Source organism: Austrofundulus limnaeus, unplaced genomic scaffold (assembly GCF_001266775.1).
Source record: "Austrofundulus limnaeus strain Quisiro unplaced genomic scaffold, Austrofundulus_limnaeus-1.0 Scaffold235, whole genome shotgun sequence".
NCBI classification, from domain to species: domain Eukaryota; kingdom Metazoa; phylum Chordata; class Actinopteri; order Cyprinodontiformes; family Rivulidae; genus Austrofundulus; species Austrofundulus limnaeus.
Window position 1 is genome coordinate 35,304 of NW_013952637.1, and position 6,161 is coordinate 41,464.

Genomic DNA, 6,161 nt, shown 5'->3' on the forward strand with positions numbered 1-6,161 from the left:
CTTTTACTTTTAATACTTAAGTACAAAAAGTATCAGATACTTTAAGACTTTTACTCAAGTAATATTCTTAAAGGAGACTTTGGTAAAAGTTAAAGTAATTTTTTGGTAAGAAACTTGTACATTTACTCAAGTATCACTTTGTGGTTCTTTATACCACACTGTATTTTCCCAGCTTCAGAGCAGGTCTCACTGCACACGCTACAGAAACTCCTCAGCCTGCTGCAGTTTGTTCTGAAGAAGTCAGTTTCACACAAACTCCAGCTTCAGCTGCTCACTTTCCAAACTGCAGAAKTGAACCTGTTAGAAGCAGAACACAGCTGACTGACAGGAAACTCTGTGATTTATTTCTTTTTGTGGTGCTTAAACCGTTCTCAGACGTCTTTGTTAGGCTGAAGCCGAGGCAGGGCTTCAGTCCGGCTCAAATAAAGTTTTAATTAGAGTCCAGTCTGAGTTATTAGAGCATGTCYAGCCCGAAGACGACCACCTGCACGCCTGAGCCCACCGAGCTGCAGCTAACCCACAAACAGGGATTTTACACTRAGAGACGAGATCTAAGCTAAGATTATTTGGTGTGAAGCAGCAAATGTTGAATTTTYTTTAGAAGAAAAGAGAAAAAAGCTGCGACTGGAATTCAGTTTGCACAGAAATGTTTAGTTTTTCTTGTTTCTCTGTGAGGATGAAACTTTACGCTGATAAAATCATTCAGTGAGTTTGTAATAAATATATTTAATGTTTAAAATGATTCAGAAGGAGCTGCTGCAGTTCAGCTCAGATGACGGCTGGTGTTCCTTCCTTCTCTGGGACTGGATTTGATTTTTGTCTGGAGAGTTTAGGGCTTTTATTTTGACGAGGGGTGGAGAGGAAGTAATTTGTTTCCACAAAAAGCAGCCGAATATATTTACCTTCTGCACAATGAGCCACCTGAAGGTGATGGAGACTTTTTCCGTTCAATAGATTTTATGTGGATTAACCAACGTATAACAAAATTTACATAATAAATCCTCCATGTTGTAAAACTTTACAAACATTTATCTGAACAGGGTTGGAAAAGTATTCACCTCTTTTTAAACTTTTTTTGTTWGGTTTTTTTTCCTCACAACCAAAAATACTTCAGATTATTGAGGTTAAATGATAGAAAGTGAAATAAGGAACTGAACTCTGWGAGCTAATCTGGTTCACATCTGAAGGTTGGATCAGGAACCTGACAGTCGGGGGAAACACCCCCAGAGGACACGTCCTCCTCAGACCCACAGGACCAGAACCAGAACCAGCCGAACACCGACACACCGGAGTTTATTAAAATAATGTTGCAATGTCGTTAAAACTAATAACATTTGTACGGCAGTGATTCTGTCACAGAATTTAAAAATGTCTGAAGATTATAGATCCTTCAGTCAAAGTTTAGTTTCTTTCCTTCAGATTCAGAGCAAAAAGTTTCAGCCACAAATGGTTTGAAAAGGCAGAAAAACTACATTTTTTAGTTGACAGGGTAGTAAAATTTTATCTAAGTTATTGTTTCTGTTGCAAGTCTTTAGCTTTAACTGCAGTTTAGCTTCATTTAGCTAGCAAGCGCATTGTTGATTTTAGCTTTAGCATCCATTTTGCTACTTTTGACTACAATTTTGCTAATTTTAGCAACTGTTTTGTTAATTTTAGCTTATTTTAGCTTATATTTTGCTTTTTAGTTACCATTTTGTTCATTTTACCTACTGTTTTTATTTTTAGTGTAATTTTGATTATTTTAGCTACAGCTTTGTTCATTTTAGCTTGGGTTTTGTTTATTTTAGTTACCATTTTGCTCATTTTAGCTACTGTTTTGCTTATTTTATCTACTGGATTGCTAATTTTAGCTACTATTTTGTTAATTTTAGCAAATGTTTTTCCTAATTTAGTAAATGTTTGCTTATTTTAGCTTTAGCAACTGCTTTTTTGACTACTGCTTTTACTGCAGCATGTTTTTTGCTAATTTTAGGCACTGTTTTGCTAATTTTGGGTACGGTACTGTTTTGTTAACTTTAGCTCAAATTTTAGTATTTTTTAAATTATTTTTGTCTCATTACTTTGTTAGTTCTTGTATTTTTAGCTACAGTTAAAAMAAATTACAAATTAGCTGGGGTTTTACTAATTTTAGCCTCTGTTTGGCTTGTTTTAATAACACAGCTTTAATATTTTTAGCAGATTCTAGTCATCCAGCTCTCTGTGTTTTTTCACAGAAAGTATTAAAGCAGCTCTTTGCGTGACTTCCACCTCTGCGGACCTCAGCCCATCGGGCGTGACCGTCTGTCATCATCACTTTCTTAGAAAAACACTAAGACCAGGTCTGAGGGGGGGACGTTTGGGACGGGCTGATCCTCCCTTTGAGTAACGCTTCACCTCTGACATCTCACAGCGGGGAGGAGATAAACACACGAGGGGGGACCTCTAAGCTTCAGTGACTTTTAAAGAGACCTGGCTCGGGTTAAAACAGCAACACGTCGTCCTGCAGAGTCCAGATGAGKTTAGAGCTCATCAGACAAGAGAAGAAGAAACAACTTCCTGTTTTTATTCATATTGTTGATGTTAACAGTTAAACTGTTTGAATCAACATCAGTAAGGTTTCTCCTTTATTGTGGGAACCATTGCTTCATGAGTGCACCATGATGGATCAGTGMTGGTGATAAAACTCCATGAAAACATTTTTCACCACAACGCACATCTCATTCCTTTCAAATGGTTTTCTACAAAAAACACAACACCTGTTTTCATTAAGCTGTTCTATTAAACTGGGCCAAAAATTTAAAAACAATGACCGACGACAACGGCGGCAAAGGGAAGCGGGCACGACTGTTTTCGGTTGGCGTGGGTTGAAAAGCGCATTCATGCAGCTAAACACGCATTCGGCCTCCCATTCTTTTCAAACCAGCAGTTCAGCTGGACCCATCGGACCCTGAGAAGGTTTTTCTCTGATCTGACAAAAAAGGGGGTAAATGCCCTTTTAGTGTGAGAACGGAGGGGAGACGCCTTCACGGGCTGCTGACTACYCTTTGGCAAGCGCCTGCGAAACACTTGGCCAGACAGGAAAACAAAAACGCGGCAACAGAAGTACCTCCATCTGCAGGATCATTAGGATGCTTCTAACGCTCATTAGCATCGTTCCTCTGAACTTTGACGCAAAGCTGCTTCTATTTCGAGTTCAGTCAAGATGAGAGCAAAAACAAGATTTGTCCATTTCTGGGAAATATCGGGGCGGGATGGGGAGGGGGACGAAGWGGGGGGGCAGTTTGACATCTGAAGTCACTGGGGTCGCTCAGTCGTAATGGGGCGCTRGCTTTCGGGTCCCCGAGTTTAAAGTTTGCCCCGGCGCTCAACTCTCCCCTGATTCGACGCCAACCAGTTTGCTTTGACGGACGTCTGACCAATCAGACAACGGCAGGTTGAGTAATCTCTAATAATTAACTGGAGACCCCCCTGACGAGGGTCTCTTTACTGAGTGTGTGGACTCTGTCAGGGTTAGAAACCGTTAAACTACAAAAACAACCCTGTAAAAGTCAAAAACTGTCTTTAAATCAAAGTCTAGTTTGTACACAGAAAGAATTTATTGGAAAAGAATCATTATTTTTACTTCAATCGTTTGTTGTTTTTGACAGAAAATCATGAATAATTTAATCCTCCGCTGTTCTGTCACTATTTATAATGATGTCTTGTAATTTTTGTTAATTAATCACTGAAAACCTTCCCGTCAGGGACATCTACAGTTCGTAGAACTCCATAAAATCCATTTAGAGAAACATGCATTGTTTTATACTCTTGGAAAAGTCCCAAAAGCTTACACTGAATCTCGGGCATCCCTCATGGATGTGTACTCGGTCCTTRGTTCTTCATTCTACATGATTGTACTGCTAAATGCAGGTCAAACCAGATTGTTAAATATTCTGATGAGACAACCAGGATCAGAATAAAGAGTCTAAAYATTTCACCTGGACTTTCAGCAGGTGTGGAAGAGCTCAGTGGCATCGCGGCTGCTGTGATGATGTCATTTCTCTTGGTTGGGAGCYGCAGAACGAGAAAACTGAAATGATCTAGAGTAAAGAAAACACATTWTAGCAAAGACAAAGAACCATTTGGACATTTTTAACATGTCTGATCTTTACTAACTTCTTTTTGAACAGAAAACTGTCTTTAGGTTGTTTTGGATCTGCTCTCCAGAACAAACAAAGCTTTGGTTCTGGCCATGGCAGCTGGTGTGTAGCTGCTAACTGTTTAGCTTTAGGAACATAACTCCAATGAAAATCAATTCACTGTACATCAAAAGGAATATTTTGTGCTCAAACTCAAACTCTCATTGAATTCCATCGTATCTGAGCTCAAACTTTTCTCTTTAAAACAGGAAGTGGAGTGTTTTAGCTTTTATCTCCTCCATAAAGTAAACATAAAATCAACATATCTGAMGACCTGATGCTACAGTTTATTTTTTACTCTGCGTTGATAAAACTTCATGTTTTCAAATTGTTTTAGAAATTTTCTGTTATTTTTTTTCACTATATTAAGCCTTATTTTATTTATTAGAATCTTCAAACCTGACCGAGTTCTAATGTTTTTTTAGAATTTATTTATTAACCTGTCTTGTGTTTTTTTCATTAAATTTCATTTATTTATTTAAAAGGACAATGCACATAATTAATATTCTGTGAATACAAATGTGCCAATATTAGCACAACAGCTAAATTTCTTCCGTAGTCCTGAGCAGGTAAAAAAAATAACATTTCATAAAACAAGTYCACAAAACAGACAAAATTCAACGCTGCCCAACAAACACACAAACTCCTCGGTCTACAAGGTCTACAGTTACATTATGTTACAGGTGAATGCATGACTGATTTTCTTTCAGCCAAACTTTAAGTTTCTTTTTAAAGCGGAATAACTATCACAGTGTCTGATATTTACAGGTTCATTCCATAAGAGTTCCTGTGATGGACGTGACCTTTTGACCAAACTCCATTCTCCGTTTTGCAACAACGCAGTCCCCTCTAGTTTGAGACCTGGTATTCATTCTAGATGAATATTTGTGGATAAAATCATTTAAAGGTGGAGGACCATGTTTGTTTAAGATCCTTTTTTATGACAGTAATAAGAAATAATAAATATACTTTGTTACTAGCTGATATCATTTTTCAACTAGCTAAAGTCTAAGTTACAGACTGACTTCAGGTCTAGCTTAGATCATTGTTACTTATAAATTATATATTTTTCTGMTATAAATCTGCTGTTTTACATGATTGTTGAATGAAATTAACATAGTTATTAATTTATTGTGAAAACATGACAGATCATCTGTGAAACAGATCCAGTTCAGCTGCTGTTTATCTCTTAGTTTCTATGTTTGCTGTGAGCTGTTGGCCTGTTTGGTCTGTTTCTGCTCCTCCAGTCTGTCACAGACACTACCAGTGGACGGTATGGGCGGGGCTCAGTCTAGTGATCTATATTTTAAGTCTATGGGTGAAACTAGTCAGCTGTAGCGTGTTGCTGCAGCTGTCAGGCTGGTGATGAAGCACATGTACATGACTCCTCTGCACAGCTTCTGTTTTCACTTTGAATCTCAGAGTTTGACAGAGCGGTGCAGTAAAAACCGTTTCCTCTGACAGCAGACATAAATCAGCCGACACGATGACCCGGTTCGCGTGTCCCTGCTGTTTCAACACCATGAGGTAACTTCCCTTGCCCTGCTTTGATTTCTCCTCAACAAACTATGCCCTGAATGTGAGAAATGTTAGCGTGAGTTCAGCTCATCACCTGAACACGCCTTCCTGACCTCCAAACCTCGCTCACACGCAACCAGAGCTCAGCTGTCAGTCAAACTGCTGCTGAAAACACAGGAGGGGAGGAGCTCTGAGGGGCCCTGAGGGCAACAAGGCCCCTGATGGAGACACCTGACGAGGCCCCTGATGGAGACACCTGACGAGGCCCCTGATGGAGACACCTGATGGAGACCCCTGATGGAGACCCCTGATGGAGACACCTGACGAGGCCCCTGATGGAGACACCTGACGAGGCCCCTGATGGAGACCCCCTGATGGAGCTGCAGCTTCAAAAACAGATGAAAAGAAAAAAAATAATTCTAACCCTTCATCAGATATAAAAAAAATCATTTAAGTGTTCTCACTCATTAATATATTATTATTATC

The 6,161-nt window shown here is 39.2% G+C and overlaps 1 long non-coding RNA gene across 1 annotated transcript in view; it reads right to left on the bottom strand.

Moving 5' to 3' along the window:
- The window catches only part of LOC106525587 (uncharacterized), a 12,164-nt gene that overhangs the window by 2,846 nt on the left and 3,157 nt on the right, over positions 1-6,161 (bottom strand). Inside the window, exons 2-3 of the long non-coding RNA XR_001311139.1 lie at positions 5,770-6,061; positions 3,957-4,058 (exon numbers count right to left, since the gene is read on the bottom strand). This is a non-coding gene — a long non-coding RNA (uncharacterized LOC106525587). The remainder of the gene's footprint in view (positions 1-3,956; positions 4,059-5,769; positions 6,062-6,161) is intronic.